The sequence below is a fragment of the Salvelinus fontinalis genome, chromosome 19, assembly GCF_029448725.1.
Source record: "Salvelinus fontinalis isolate EN_2023a chromosome 19, ASM2944872v1, whole genome shotgun sequence".
Taxonomy (NCBI): domain Eukaryota; kingdom Metazoa; phylum Chordata; class Actinopteri; order Salmoniformes; family Salmonidae; genus Salvelinus; species Salvelinus fontinalis.
Window position 1 is genome coordinate 31,340,358 of NC_074683.1, and position 17,451 is coordinate 31,357,808.

Below are 17,451 nucleotides of genomic sequence, written 5' to 3' on the forward strand. Positions count from 1 at the left end.
TGTAGAACACCTACTCATTCAAGGGTTTTTCTTTAGCTGTCATCAAGGCAAAGTGTTGCTATTTGAAGAATCTCAAAGATAAAATATATTTTCATTTGTTTAACACTTTTTTTGGTAATTACATGATTCCATGTGTGATTTCATAGTTTTGATGTCTTCATTATTATTCTACAATGTAGAAAATAGTAAAAATAAAGAAAAACCCTTGAATGAGTAGATGTTCTAAAACTTTTGACCGGTAGTGTATGTTTAAAAAAAAAAAGGCATTAAATGAGGCTGAATGAACTGTTTCGCTGCCAGACAAGGCTCCGCTGATAGCCAGGTGTAGTAGTGGTGAGGATTCACTCCATGGTGCTGAAAAGAAAGCTCTGCTATTGGGACTTTATGTAGGCCCCAACAGTTTGTGGGCACCGTTTGTCACCGTTATAGTGCAATAATGTTTAGTGTTGTGTTGTGTAGTGCCTTTGCTGGCATGAATCGATGTTTTGTTGTTGTTGAGTTTGCCCCACTAAGTCTTACATTCTAAAATCGCCACTGGTAACAATTAAGTACAGTTGAAGTCGGAAGTTTACATACACCTTAGCCAAATACATTTAAACTCAGCTTTTCACAATTCCTGACATTTAATCCTAGTAAAAAAAAAATTGGTCTGTTTTAGGTCAGTTAGGATCACCACTTTATTTTAATAATGTGAAATGTCAGAACAATAGCAGAGAGAATTATATATTTCAGCTTTTATTTATTGCATCACATTCCCAGTGTGTCAGAAGTTTACATACACTCAATTAGTATTTGGTAGCATTGCCTTTAAATTGTTTAACTTGGGTCAAACGTTTCAGGTAGCCTTCCACAAGCTTCCCACAAGTTGGGTAAATTTTGGCCCATTCCACCTGACAGAGCTGGTGTAACTGAGTCAGATTTGTAGGCCTCCTTACTCGCACACGCTTTTTCAGTTCTGCCCACATATCTTCTATAGGTTTGAAGTCAGGGCTTTGTGATGGCCACTCCAATACCTTGACTTTGTTGTCCTTAAGCCATTTTGCCACAACTTTGGAAGTATGCTTGGGGTCATTGTCCATTTGGAAGACCCATTTGCGACCAAGCTTGAACTTGAGATGTTGCTTCAATATATCCACATAATGTTCCTACCTCATGATGCCATCTATTTTGTGAAGTGCACCAGTCCCTCCTGCCGCAAAGCACCCCCACAACATGATGCTACCACACCCGTGCTTCACGGTTGGGATTGTGTACTTCGGCTTGCAAGCCACCCCCTTTTTCCTCCAAACATAACGATGGCCACTATGGCCAAACAGTTCTATTTTTGTTTCATCAGACCAGAGGACAATGCTCCAAAAAGTATGATCTTTGTCCCCATGTGCAGTTGCAAACCGTTGTCTGGCTTTCTTATGGCGGTTTTGGAGCAGTGGTTTCTTCCTTGCTGAGCGGCCTTTCAGGTTATGTCGATATAGGACTCGTTTTACTGTGTATATAGATACTTTTGTACCTGTTTCCTCCAGCATCTTCACAGGGTTCTTTGCTGTTGTTCTGTGATTGATTTTCACTTTTCACACCAAAGTACGTTCATCTCTAGGAGACAGAATGCATCTCCTCCCTGAGCGGTATGACGGCTGCGTGGTCCCACGGTTTTTATACTTGCGTACTACTGTTTGTAGAGATGAACGTGGTACCTTCAGGCGTTTGGAAATTGCTCCCAAGGATGAACCAGAATTGTGGAGGTCTACAAATGTTTTTCTGAGATCTTGGCTGATTTCTTTTATTTTTCCCATGATGTCAAGCAAAGAGGCACTGAGTTTGAAGATAGGCCTTGACATACATCCACAGGTACACATCCAATTGACTCAAATTATGTTAATTAGCCTATCAGAAGCTTCTAAAGCTATGATAATTTTCTGGAATGTTCCAAGCTGTTTAAGGGCACAGTCAACTTAGTGAATGTAAATTTCTGACCCACTGGAATTGTGATACAGTGAATTATAAGTGAAATAATCTGCAAACAATTGTTGGAAAAATTACTTGTGTCACGCACAAAGTAGATGTCCCAACCGACTTGCCTAAACTATAATTTGTTAACAAGAAATTTGTGGACTGGTTGAAAAATTTGTTTTAATGACTCCAACCTAAGTGTATGTAAACTTCCAACTTCAACTGTACCTTACTATAATAGTAATGCAAACCTGCTGTTTAAAAGTCCTGTGTAGATTGTGTTTTCAACCAGCATCTATCAGGAAATAACACTTATCAAATTTGTTCACAATTTTACAGTGTTAGTTTCATCAGCTGTTGTACAATATGATATAAAACATATGAAAAACTTTAAGTATTCGAATGAAAACAAATATTACTTGAACCTAGGTATGAAGACAACATGGCATGAAGACATTGTGTCAAACGTAATGTTTTTTCTCTATCTCAAGGCGGGTCCCTCTGGGTGTTCCATCCCTGCTGAGATCATGCTGATAGTAGCCTAACTGCCATAGTGTGTCTCTCCTAGAGAGGAGGTCAACATAAAGTCAATAGCAACTTCAACACGTGTATCACTTTACTTATTTTTTTAAAGATCCTTGGTCATATGATGAAAATGCATTTCCTAAACTGTAACACAGGGCAATGGGTGCACATGTGGTTCCCCTCAAACTTGTCAGAGGTTTATTTTGTCCATCTGTAACACCCTGTCAGTGCCAGATCTGTACATGATGTACATTAAAAGTATGAAGTGTATGAAGGGCCCCCGAGTGGTGCAGTGGTCTAAGGCACTGCATCTCAGTGCAAGATGCATCACTACAGTCCCTGCTTCAAATCCAGGCTGTATCACATCCGGCTGTGATTGAGAGTACCATAGGGCGGTGCACAAGGGGCCCAGCATGGCCCATGTTTGGCCGTCACTGTAAATGAGAATTTGTTCTTTAACTGACTTGCCTAGTTAAATAAAAATAATAATAAAAAAAAAAAATGTACTGCTTTATACTCTCTCCATCCAGCAGATGGTGATAAAAGACAATGTACTGGGACACAGAGAGGGAAAAACAGTTTCTATCTCAAGGCCATCAGATTGTTTTTTGATTTACCCTATATTTAACTATGCAAGTCAGTTAAGAACAAATTCTTATTTACAATGATAGCCTAGGAACAGTGGGTTAACTGCCTTGTTCAGGGGCAGAATGACAGATTTTTACCTTGTCAGCTCAAGGATTTGATCTAGCAACCTTTCGGTTACTGGCCCAACGCTCTAACCACTAGGCTACCTGTCGCTGTTAAACAACCATCACTGACACAGAGGGGCTGCTGCCTACATAGACACAGAATATTGGCCACTTAAATAAATGGATCACTAGTCACTTTAATAATGGCATATCTTGCATTACTCATCTCATATGTATATACTGTATTCCATACCATATATTGCATCTTGCCATTGCCGCCCGGTCATTGCTCATCCATATATGTATATGTACATATTCTTATTCCATCCCTTTACTTAGATTTGTGTGTATTAGGTAGTTGTTGTGGAATTGTTAGATTACTTGTTGGATATTCCTGCACTGTTAGAACTAGAAGCATAAGAATTTCGCTACACTCGCATTAACATCTGCTAACCATGTGTACGTGACCAATACAATTAGATTAGATTTGATACTGTATGTGGTTAGCGTACGTCATCGGCCATTGTTACTCCAGAGACGTCATGTACCATAATGTTCAGCTTGTGGAGCCAAATGACAACAGATATCATCCTGCCTAATAAAAGGAGAGAGCAACAACATGGCTTTTTGCATGGATAGTTCTCCATCTATTCTCTCTATATTATCTGTTAGGTCGATCTAACTCTGTCTTTGCCATCCAAGGACATATAAGTGAATGTGATATGAATTAAGAGACAAAAGGTCAAGGTTAATGCAACCCAACTCCGAATCTTTGACTTGTCTCTGTGTTAGTTTAACAGGACCTGTTTGTGTGTGTGTGTGTGTGTGTGTGTGTGTGTGTGTGTGTGTGTGTGTGTGTGTGTGTGCGTCAACATTTACAAAGGTAGATGTCATTTGTGTGATGGACCTTTCACATCTGGATTGATGCAGGTAGACAATACAAGCATTCAAAAACAGAGGGACAATTCAGTCACAGAAGCATGACGTTCTGGTAAACGAATGGGCTTTTTATGGCTCACAGGGCTTTTGTGAAAGAGATTTGTAACATGCTCTGTTGAACACTACAACATAGTTGGCACAATGGGCGCCGGCATGGAAGAGCAGAGGGATATGCATGGAAGCGTGTGGATGCCAATTGTGGGGCCAAGGGCCTGGTTATGATGGGGGCACAGATACACACACACAGATACACACACAATAACACCCACACACGCACTAAGACACAGACACGCTAACACACACACGCACTAACACACACACACTAACACACACACACGCACTGACACACACACACGCACTTTAGTGACACAGCATTGTTCAATGTGACTGGTCTAGAGAAAGGCCTTTGTGCTTCTGAAACGTCAACATTAAACCACAGATAGAACAATGAGACAGATATCTCACTGGATGTATACATGGGAAACATCCGGTTGGCATTTCCACTCACTACCATAGAGGATGCCCACTGGGGGGCAGTGGGAGAAGATTGAACAAGATGGATTTTGGCGGACATTCTGCAAATGTTTTCATTAATTAAACATTTGATCTCAAAACAGTTTTCTGTTCCCAAAACTAAAATCTGTTATGAACAGAACGGACTAAGTTTTGTAGACTTCACCCTTTGCAAAAGTTTTTTTTTTAAAATGGCGTTGTTTAGAAGGAGTGCCAAGGCAAATTGAGTTATTGCACACGAGCACTTCACAGAGTAGGCGTTCCCTAACGAAAATATGCAGATGTTTACTAGAACGTGCCAATAGGATCTCGCTAGCGCGTGCTTGGCTCTGCCCACCTCCTTGCTTGGCTCTGCCCACCTCCTTGCTTGGCTCTGCCCACCTCCTTGCTTGGCTCTGCCCACCTCCTTGCTTGGCTCTGCCCACCTCCTTGCTTGGCTCTGCCCACCTCCTTGCTTGGCTCTGCCCACCTCCTTGCTTGGCTCTGCCCACCTCCTTGCTTGGCTCTGCCCACCTCCTTGCTTGGCTCTGCCCACCTCCTTGCTTGGTTCTGCCCACCTCCTTGCTTGGTTCTGCCCACCTCCTTGGATAAGGATAAGCTCAAAAAAAAAACCATGTTGAAATGTGAGTGTTGACTTTGCGTGTGTGCTTTCCTCTTTTTCGAGGAGATGTGTTTTGGTAGAGTAACATTAGGACAGACAGACCATTGAGTGATGAGTGAGTTGTTATGTGGAATTTCCCTCCGAGGAATCAAATGATAGTGTCTCGCTTTGAGAAGCTCATTTAACATTCCTCTAATTCCAGTCATGTTAGTGATTGTCAGTTATTGAATTTCTTCTTGGGAGCGGGAGTACAGTTTGCCTGGCCCCAACCAGCCAAACGCATAAGCTCTCGTTGTACTGCGTGGTCGAGGTCCGGGGCTATAAGTACAGCTAGAAACAGCATTAAAAATAGCAGACACATCCAGATGGTGACCTGCTGACGCTGTGAGTCGTTGGTCAGTGCTCTCCCTCAGGATGTAGGGTGGTAGTCGTTGGTCAGTGCTCTCCCTCAGGATGTAGGGTGGTAGTTGTTGGTCAGTGCTCAGGATGTAGGGTGGTAGTTGTTGGTCAGTGCTCAGGATGTAGGGTGGTAGTTGTTGGTCAGTGCTCTCCCTCAGGATGTAGGGTGGTAGTTGTTGGTCAGTGCTCTCCCTCAGGATGTAGGGTGGTAGTTGTTGGTCAGTGCTCTCCCTCAGGATGTAGGGTGGTAGTTGTTGGTCAGTGCTCTCCCTCAGGATGTAGGGTGGTAGTTGTTGGTCAGTGCTCTCCCTCAGGATGTAGGGTGGTAGTTGTTGGTTAGTGCTCTCCCTCAGGATGTAGGGTGGTAGTTGTTGGTTAGTGCTCAGGATGTAGGGTGGTAGTTGTTGGTCAGTGCTCTCCCTCAGGATGTAGGGTGGTAGTTGTTGGTTAGTGCTCAGGATGTAGGGTGGTAGTTGTTGGTCAGTGCTCTCCCTCAGGATGTAGGGTGGTAGTTGTTGGTTAGTGCTCAGGATGTAGGGTGGTAGTTGCTGGTCAGTGCTCTCCCTCAGGATGTAGGGTGGTAGTTGTTGGTTAGTGCTCAGGATGTAGGGTGGTAGTTGTTGGTCAGTGCTCAGGATGTAGGGTGGTAGTTGTTGGTCAGTGTTTTCCCTCAGGATGTAGGGTGGTAGTAGTTGGTTAGTGTTTTCCCTCAGGATGTAGGGTGGTAGTTGTTGGTCAGTGCTCTCCCTCAGGATGTAGGGTGGTAGTAGTTGGTTAGTGTTCAGGATGTAGGGTGGTAGACGTTGGTCAATGCTCAGGATGTAGGGTGGTAGTTGTTGGTCAGTGCTCAGGATGTAGGGTGGTAGTTGTTGGTCAGTGCTCTCCCTCAGGATGTAGGGTGGTCGTAGTTGGTCAGTGCTCTCCCTCAGGATGTAGGGTGGTAGTAGTTGGTCAGTGTTTTCCCTCAGGATGTAGGGTGGTAGTTGTTGGTCAGTGCTCAGGATGTAGGGTGGTAGTTGTTGGTCAGTGCTCTCCCCCAGGATGTAGGGTGGTAGTTGTTGGTCAGTGCTCTCCCTCAGGATGTAGGGTGGTAGTCGTTGGTCAGTGCTCTCCCTCAGGATGTAGGGTGGTAGACGTTGGTCAATGCTCAGGATGTAGGGTGGTAGTTGTTGGTCAGTGCTCAGGATGTAGGGTGGTAGTTGTTGGTCAGTGCTCAGGATGTAGGGTGGTAGTTGTTGGTCAGTGCTCAGGATGTAGGGTGGTAGTTGTTGGTCAGTGCTCAGGATGTAGGGTGGTAGTTGTTGGTCAGTGCTCAGGATGTAGGGTGGTAGTTGTTGGCCAGTGCTCAGGATGTAGGGTGGTAGTTGTTGGTTAGTGCTCAGGATGTAGGGTGGTAATCGTTGGTTAGTGTTTTCCCTCAGGATGTAGGGTGGTAGTTGTTGGTTAGTGCTCTCCCTCAGGATGTAGGGTGGTAGTTGTTGGTCAGTGCTCTCCCTCAGGATGTAGGGTGGTAGTTGTTGGTCAGTGTTTTCCCTCAGGATGTAGGGTGGTAGTCGTTGGTCAGTGCTCAGGATGTAGGGTGGTAGTTGTTGGTTAGTGCTCTCCCTCAGGATGTAGGGTGGTAGTCATTGGTCAGTGCTCTCCCTCAGGATGTAGAGTGGTAGTTGTTGGTCAGTGTTTTCCCTCAGGATGTAGGGTGGCAGTAGTTGGTTAGTGTTTTCCCTCAGGATGTAGGGTGGTAGTTGTTGGTCAGTGCTCTCCCTCAGGATGTAGGGTGGTAGTTGTTGGTCAGTGCTCTCCCTCAGGATGTAGGGTGGTAGTTGTTGGTCAGTGCTCAGGATGTAGGGTGGTAGTCGTTGGTCAGTGCTCTCCCTCAGGATGTAGGGTGGTAGTTGTTGGTCAGTGCTCTCCCTCAGGATGTAGGGTGGTAGTCGTTGGTCAGTGCTCTCCCTCAGGATGTAGGGTGGTAGACGTTGGTCAATGCTCAGGATGTAGGGTGGTAGTTGTTGGTCAGTGCTCAGGATGTAGGGTGGTAGTTGTTGGTCAGTGCTCTCCCTCAGGATGTAGGGTGGTAGACGTTGGTCAATGCTCAGGATGTAGGGTGGTAGTTGTTGGTCAGTGCTCAGGATTTAGGGTGGTAGTCGTTGGTCAGTGCTCTCCCTCAGGATGTAGGGTGGTAGTTGTTGGTCAGTGCTCAGGATGTAGGGTGGTAGTTGTTGGTCAGTGCTCAGGATGTAGGGTGGTAGTTGTTGGTCAGTGCTCAGGATGTAGGGTGGTAGTTGTTGGTCAGTGCTCAGGATGTAGGGTGGTAGTTGTTGGTCAGTGCTCAGGATGTAGGGTGGTAGTTGTTGGTCAGTGCTCAGGATGTAGGGTGGTAGTTGTTGGTCAGTGCTCTCCCTCAGTATGTAGGGTGGTAGTTGTTGGTCAGTGCTCAGGATGTAGGGTGGTAGTTGTTGGTCAGTGCTCAGTATGTAGGGTGGTAATCGTTGGTTAGTGTTTTCCCTCAGGATGTAGGGTGGTAGTTGTTGGTTAGTGCTCTCCCTCAGGATGTAGGGTGGTAGTTGTTGGTCAGTGCTCTCCCTCAGGATGTAGGGTGGTAGATGTTGGTCAGTGTTTTCCCTCAGGATGTAGGGTGGTAGTCGTTGGTCAGTGCTCAGGATGTAGGGTGGTAGTCGTTGGTCAGTGCTCAGGATGTAGGGTGGTAGTTGTTGGTTAGTGCTCTCCCTCAGGATGTAGGCGGGTAGTCATTGATCAGTGCTCTCCCTCAGGATGTAGGGTGGTAGTCATTGATCAGTGCTCTCCCTCAGGATGTAGGGTGGTAGTTGTTGGTCAGTGCTCTCCCTCAGGATGTAGGGTGGTAGTTGTTGGTCAGTGTTCAGGATGTAGGGTGGTAGTCATTGATCAGTGCTCTCCCTCAGGATGTAGGGTGGTAGTCATTGATCAGTGCTCTCCCTTAGGATGTAGGGTGGTAGTTGTTGGTCAGTGTTTTCCCTCTGGATTTAGGGTGGTAGTCGTTGGTCAGTGCTCAGGATGTAGGGTGGTAGTTGTTGGTCAGTGCTCAGGATGTAGGGTGGTAGTTGTTGGTCAGTGCTCAGGATGTAGGGTGGTAGTTGTTGGTCAGTGCTCTCCCTCAGGATGTAGGGTGGTAGTTGTTGGCCAGTGCTCAGGATGTGGGGTGGTAGTTGTTGGTTAGTGCTCTCCCTCAGGATGTAGGGTGGTAGTAGTTGGTCAGTGCTCTCCCTCAGGATGTAGGGTGGTAGTAGTTGGCCAGTGCTCTCCCTCAGGATGTAGGGTGGTAGTAGTTGGCCAGTGCTCTCCCTCAGGATGTAGGGGATTACGACTCGACTGAGCCATCTTGAGACTTCTGAGGTGAGAGATGGGAAGTGAAGAAGTTGAACAGAGCTGAAAGAGTGTAGGAATGGAAAGAGGATGTGTAGAGAGTGGACAGAGGAGAAAGAGGAAATTAAGCAATAGCCTATCAGACAGCAGAGAAGTTAAAACAAAAAGGGGATGTAGGAATGAAGAATAGAAACAGGGTAGAAGTGAGGTCAGGTGTCCAATGGGAGCAGGTTTCTCAGAGGAGTGTGATGAGAGGTGAGATGTCAAGGTCCAGAGAGGACACACTTTCACACCAGCCTGCTACTGCCACACACAGGTTATGTTCTTCTATCCTCGTGGGGACCTAAAATGAATTTCCATTCAAAATCCTATTTTCCCTAACCATAACCCCTTACCCTAATTGTAACCCTAAACCTAACACATCAGCTTAAAATAGCCTTTGTCCTCATGGGGACGTGGGATGTCCCCACAATGGAGAATTTTCCTTATTTTACTATCCTTGTAGGGACATTAGGATAGAATAACCAAACCACCACCACACACACACACACACACACACACACACACACACACACACACACACACACACACACACACACACACACACACACACACACACACACACACACACACACACACACACACACACACACACACACACACACACACACACACTCTCTCTCTCTCAAGCTTCTCTTCCTCTTCCTTATCCACTATGCAAAGACAAAGATGAAACTTGCCGGTCTGATCAGCCTCAAGGTTATAAAGTAGCAGTTCAGTTCCCTCCCTGCACAAAATTACTTATACTATTAACATCAGCCCTTTCAATCCCCCTCATCACACTCCAGCCCCACAGTCAGCTAGTCTACATCACTCTCCAACCCCACAGTCAGCTAGTCTACATCACTCTCCAGCCCCACAGTCAGCTAGTCTACATCACTCTCCAGCCCCACAGTCAGCTAGCCTACATCACTCTCCAGCCCCACAGTCAGCTAGTCTACATCACTCTCCAGCCCCACAGTCAGCTAGTCTACATCACTCTCCAGCCCCACAGTCAGCTAGTCTACATCACACTACATCACACTCCAGACCCACAGTCAGCTAGTCTACATTACACTCCAGACCCACAGTCGGCTAGTCTACATCACTCTCCAGCCCCACAGTCAGCTAGTCTACATCACACTCCAGCCCCACAGTCAGCTAGTCTACATCACACTACATCACACTCCAGACCCACAGTCAGCTAGTATACATCACACTCCAGCCCCACGGTCAGCTAGTCTACATCACACTACATCACACTCCAGACCCACAGTCAGCTAGTCTACATTACACTCCAGACCCACAGTCAGCTAGTCTACATCACTCTCCAGCCCCACAGTCAGCTAGTCTACATCACACTCCAGACCCACAGTCAGCTAGTCTACATCACACTCCAGACCCACAGTCAGCTAGTCTACATTACACTCCAGACCCACAGTCAGCTAGTCTGCATCACTCTCCAGCCCCACAGTCAGCTAGTCTACATCACACTCCAGACCCACAGTCAGCTAGTCTACATCACACTCCAGCCCCACAGTCAGCTAGTCTACATCACACTCCAGACCCACAGTCAGCTAGTCTACATCACACTCCAGACCCACAGTCAGCTAGTCTACATTACACTCCAGCCCCACAGTCAGCTAGTCTACATTACACTCCAGCCCCACAGTCAGCTAGTCTACATTACACTCCAGCCCCACAGTCAGCTAGTCTACATCACACTCCAGACCCACAGTCAGCTAGTCTACATCACACTCCAGACCCACAGTCAGCTAGTCTACATTACACTCCAGACCCACAGTCAGCTAGTCTGCATCACTCTCCAGCCCCACAGTCAGCTAGTCTACATCACACTCCAGACCCACAGTCAGCTAGTCTACATCACACTCCAGCCCCACAGTCAGCTAGTCTACATCACACTCCAGACCCACAGTCAGCTAGTCTACATTACACTCCAGCCCCACAGTCAGCTAGTCTACATTACACTCCAGCCCCACAGTCAGCTAGTCTACATTACACTCCAGACCCACAGTCAGCTAGTCCACATCACACTCCAGACCCACAGTCAGCTAGTCTACATCACTCTGCAGCCCCACAGTCAGCTAGTCTACATCACACTCCAGACCCACAGTCAGCTAGTCTACATCACACTCCAGACCCACAGTCAGCTAGTCTACATCACTCTCCAGCCCCACAGTCAGCTAGTCTACATCACACTCCAGACCCACAGTCAGCTAGTCTACATCACACTCCAGACCCACAGTCAGCTAGTCTACATTACACTCCAGACCCACAGTCAGCTAGTCTGCATCACTCTCCAGCCCCACAGTCAGCTAGTCTACATCACACTCCAGACCCACAGTCAGCTAGTCTACATCACACTCCAGCCCCACAGTCAGCTAGTCTACATCACACTCCAGACCCACAGTCAGCTAGTCTACATCACACTCCAGACCCACAGTCAGCTAGTCTACATTACACTCCAGCCCCACAGTCAGCTAGTCTACATTACACTCCAGCCCCACAGTCAGCTAGTCTACATTACACTCCAGCCCCACAGTCAGCTAGTCTACATCACACTCCAGACCCACAGTCAGCTAGTCTACATCACACTCCAGACCCACAGTCAGCTAGTCTACATTACACTCCAGACCCACAGTCAGCTAGTCTGCATCACTCTCCAGCCCCACAGTCAGCTAGTCTACATCACACTCCAGACCCACAGTCAGCTAGTCTACATCACACTCCAGCCCCACAGTCAGCTAGTCTACATCACACTCCAGACCCACAGTCAGCTAGTCTACATTACACTCCAGCCCCACAGTCAGCTAGTCTACATTACACTCCAGCCCCACAGTCAGCTAGTCTACATTACACTCCAGACCCACAGTCAGCTAGTCCACATCACACTCCAGACCCACAGTCAGCTAGTCTACATCACTCTGCAGCCCCACAGTCAGCTAGTCTACATCACTCTGCAGCCCCACAGTCAGCTAGTCTACATTACTCTCCAGTGCAGTCGATGAAGCTTAATTAAAGTATTGATTGTGTTAAAAAGGCTAGGCATCTAATCCTCACAGCTGATTGGTCCGGATCATTCAGAAGCCTTGAGGGTTGTTTCTGTCACTGTTGGACACATTGCATAGGCCTCAGTAGTTGTCATTTACTGTTCAACACACTAGTGCACTGACCTTAGGGGGGGTGGTAGATCAGCTTGCACATAGATTGTGGATTCTATCAATATAATTGGCTGCATAATTTCTAATCCCCCATATACAGTGCCTGGGTCTGAAAGTATTCAGACCCAGTTGTGACCCGTCGTTCAGGGAAGCTAGGCCTGTTTTGAGCCCCAAAATTTTAGCAAAAAAATTAAATATATCCGTTTGCAAACAATGTAAAAAAAACAACATTGAAAGTCGCATACAAACATGGTCTCTTTTTTGCTTTCTTGAGTAAGGCAGCTCCAAAATGCAGGTGTTTCAGCCGAGCTCAGTGCTTTCTGTGATGGTGGAACAGCCAGCGGAAAATACGGAGCGTATGTGTTGGTAATGTTCTCTAGTTGCGCCATGATTAGCTCAGTGTGCTGTCACTCGTGGGGACAGTATGTCACCGCCAAGTCTAAGGGTAGACCTAAAAAATTCAAGCCCCTTGGGAGCTGCCATAGAGATACATTAGAAGTGCTCATCCAAGAAGGCTCAAGGTCATTGGCCACAGATAAAATGACGTCAAATCACGTTATATCTACAGTAGATTTGATTGGTCATGTCAACATCATACCTTCAAAATCTTAGCTAGCAGTCATCATCATGAATCAAGTCGACAGTCTACTGGCAAATCCTTTTAAATCCTTGTCATGTGAAGAGAAATAATGAAGAGAAATTATAGATAAAACATATCGGTGCTCATCGGCCATTGGACATAAACATTACAAAACAAGTTGGAAATCGCAAATTCAACAATGAGTGGTTTGGAAGGAATCAATGACAGTGGCTAACTGCAAGCATTGCAAAGCAATCACTAGCCTGCTATTCAGTGGAGTGGCTGTGTGGTCCCAAATCTGGGATTAAGTTTCTCTTTTCCAAGTTTGAAATGATAAACATTCAACATTGGCCATGCTGTCAATGAAGCATGATTTGTGTTGTGCTCAAAACAACTGTTAACTCAGAACTGAGAATTCCGGAAAAAACTACCTCCGACTGGGAAATACGTTTTGAATGGTCGTCCAACTCGGAATTGTAAGTCGGGAACTCTGGGCCTCTTTCTAGAGCTATGACCTGTAGATCAATGATGTCATCATGATTCAAACTTGTTTACCCCCCAAGTTCTCAGTTGTCTTGAAAGCACCATAAATCCAGAGAATGCCAGACTTTGATGACACAATTTACCCACGAAGGACCACAGTGCCACCTTCCTGTTCAAGTGAGCAAAGCACAAGGTGAGTCCAAAAATGTATTGTATGCTGCTGCATAAATGATGTAATATGCCAGGGAGATATGTATACTGTAGCTAAGAAAGTAATACTAAGTGTATGTTGTGTAGTAAGCTGTTTGCAGCCCATGTGCCTCACCCTAATAATTTGGTCTATTTACCCCTCTTAATTTTGCCTACTGTTCTAACCTGTTTTAGAGAAATGTACTCATCAAATTCTGTAAGAGCTTTCATTGTCTGCTTATATACCCCTTTATTTATCCTACGGTTCTGGCTTGGTGTACATGGAGAACAATGTAAGAACGGTCCATGTTATGAATTATGTCGCTGTACCTTTCAAAAGTGCTAAACAAATAGTTATATTCACTACGTCCGTCCTAGCTCGCTCATTAATGTCTCAATCGAATTTATGGATTGCCTCTTATCCGCTTGTTGTCCCCTTATGCCATAGTTTGTACATCTCAATTGTTATTAGAAACCACATTTGTTTAAGCAAGTCAGCCATATCAGCTATGTTTTTTTAAAAAGGCAGTAAATGAGGATGAATTAACTGTTTCACTGCCAGACAAGGCTCTGCTTATAGCCAGGTGTAGCAGTGGTAAAATGTTGGGACTGTTGTTGGGACAGCTTTTTATAGGCCCTAACAGTTTGAGGGCACCGTTTGTCACCGTTATAGTGCAATTAATGTATTGTTTAGTGTTGTGTTGTGTCTTTGCTGGCATGCATCCCACTTATTTTAGTATTTTTTAAAACCCTCAGCAATCTACAACGCGGATCGAATGAGAGCTCGGTGCCAAATGCGTCGCCGGGATCCAAACTGAAAAGTTCATTGTTTTGAAAGTTTATTGGAAAGTTTCTTAGTAGCTAGCTAACTTTTTAGTTTGGATCCCGCGACGCATTTGGCATCAGTTGCTGGGACTGCTACTCTCTGTCCAGTGATCTTGCCGACCAAGGCCAGGTTTGAGGAGCTATTTGGCGTAGCAGCTAGCCTAGCTGCCTATCAAGGTCGCTGGGTTTCTCGAAGGCTTGAACGCAGCCCCCGATGCAGTTAGACATTGTGACTAGGACCGTAGATTGTCCCGGGTTTGTGGCTGTATAGATCCCTGCTGTTTGTTGTGTTCAATCTTCCCTGTGACCTGCCCTGTCTGGAACGGCAAGGAGTATCAGTGTAACCTACGTTGCTAGCTACCATAACAAAGACCAAAGTCGGCGGGAGTACTGTTGAGCACAGTGGTGTCTCTCTATCACATGTGAAGTGTTTGTTAAACTAACAGAAATAGTTCTACAAGTAGTTGGTACAACAACAAGAAAATAGTTTAAGTGTTTCGTCCAAAAACTGGTCGATTCAACTAATAAAAGAATGAACAACCTGACCAGAGAGGTCCAGGACCTGAAGAACAGTTTGCAGTTCTCCCAGGGTCAGCTCGATGAGGAGAAACAGGAGAACGGCAAGATGACAGCAATCTGTAAGTCATTGAGAGAGGACATCAGTTCTGTGTGTGAATCCCTGATAACAATGACGGATAAATCAGATCGAGGGACAATCAAGGCAGAACAACATGGTTGTGGACGGAATTGCAGAATCCCCACGAGACCTAGACGGAGTCTGAGAACAAAGTGAGGGAAATTATCTAAGAGAAATTGAAGATGGACGACCGGAATATTGAGGTGGAGCCTGCCCACAGGACTGGAAAACCCACCACCGGCCCAGGTGATAGGCCAAGGCCGATAGTGGTCAAGTTCCTGAGGTTCAAGGACAAGGTAGCTGTTTTGGAAAGAGCCAAGAACCTTAGAGGAATGTATATCTTCTTCAACGAGGATTATCCTAAAGCTGTAGGCCAGAAGAGGAAAGAACTGATCCCAGCCATGAAAGCTGCCTGAGCGCGTGGGGACATTACTTACATCCGCTATGACAGGCTCATTGTCCACCCTCCCTCCCAGAAGCCTGGAAGGGATGAGAGAGCCAAGCCTATGGGTTCATAGCTTCAACCCCGCAGCAGACACACACACACACACACACACACACACACACACACACACACACACACACACACACACACACACACACACACACACAAATTGATTAATGGAGTGCTGAATGTATACATAATTTTATCTTGCTTTGTTTGCTCTTTTCAGTATTATGTCTATCTCAGAGAAGCTACCCAGGAAAGGGCTGAAAACAGCCCATATGAATATATGTAGCCTTAGAAATAAGGTTCATGAAATCAATAACTTCCTAACATCAGATTACATTAATCCGGCAGCCCCCGACTGACGGGCGGCTCCGGCAGCTCCCGACTGACGGGCGGCTTCGGCAGCTCCCGACTGACGGGCGGCTCCGGCAGCTCCCGACTGACGGGCGGCTCCGGCAGCTCAGGACTAGAGGGCGTCGCTGGAGGCTCCGGACTGACGTCCTTCGTTGGAGGCATCTGCCATGGATCATCACTGGAGGCTTCGTGCCATGGATAATCACTGGAGGCTTCTTGCCATGGATCATCACTGGAGGCTGCTTGCCATGGATTATCACTGGAGTGGAGAGACACACAGGAGTCCTGGCTCTGGGAGAAGGCACAGGACTCACCAGGCTGGGGAGACATGCAGGAGGGTTAGTCTTTAACACAGGCACAGAACTCACTAGGCTGGGGAGACATGCAGGAGGCCTTGTCCTCGGCCGAGGCACCGGATGCACTGGACCGTGGAGGCGCACTGGCGGTCTCGAGCGTAGAGCCAGCACCACTCGTCCTGGCTGGATTCCCTCTGTAGCCTGGCAAGTGCGGGGAGTTGGAACAGGCCGCACTGGGCTGTGCTGGCGAACTGGAGACACCGTGCGTAGGGCTGGTGCAGTATACCCGGGCCGAGGAGACGCACTGGAGACCAGATGCGCTGAGCCGGCATCATCCCTCCTGGCTCGATGCCCACTCTAGCCCGGCAGATTCGAGGAGCTGCGATGTAACGCACCGGGCTATGCGTGCGCACTGGGGACATCGTGCGCTCCCCCGCATAACACGGTGCCTGCCCAGTCACTCTCTCGCCACGGTAAGCACGGGGAGTTGGCTCAGGTCTCCTACCTGAGTCCGCCAATCTACCCGTGTTCCCCCCCAAAAAACTATTCTGGGGCTGCCCCTCGTGCCCGTTACCTCGCGCCAATTCCTCGTAGTGGCGCCGCGCCGCTCTAGCTGCCTCCAGCTCCTCTTTCGGGCGGCGATACTCCTTTGCCGTCCAAAATTTCCTCCCATGTCCAGGAGTCCAGAACCCTCTACTCCTGGTTACCACGCTGCTTGGTCCTTTTCTGGTGGGTGGTTCTGTAACGATTTTCCTCCTCTTCAGACGAGGAGTATGAAGGATTGGACCAATGTGCAGCGTGGTAAGTGTCCATTTTAATTTATTAAAACTGAACACTAAAAAATACAAAATAACAAAGTGAATGATACAAACGAAAATCGAAACAATCCCGAAAGGTGCAAACGCAAAACAGGAAACAACCACCCACAACCAAAATGGGGAAAACAGGCTACCTAAATATGATTCTCAATCAGAGACAACGAACGACAGCTGCCTCTGATTGAGAACCATATCAGGCCAGACATAGAAATACAACAACATAGAAAACAGAACATAGACTACCCACCCCAACTCACGCCCTGACCAACCTAACACAAAGACATAAAAAGAAACTAAGGTCAGAACGTGACAGACCATAACATGTTGTTGAAAAAATTTATGTGTTATGGCTTTTCAACATCTGCCATATCATGGATTCAGAGCTATCTAATAGAACTCAAAGGGTTTTCTTTAATGGAAGCTTCTCTAATGTCAAACATGTAAAGTATGGTGTACCGCAGGGCAGCTCTCTAGGCCCGCTACTATTTGAATTTGTTACCAATGACCTACTACGGTATTTTAACAAAGTGTGTGTGTCCATGTAGTGTATGCTGATGACTTAACCATATATACATCAGCAACCACAGCTAATGAAGTCACTAAAACCCTTAACAAAGAGTTGCAGTCTGTTTTGGAATGGGT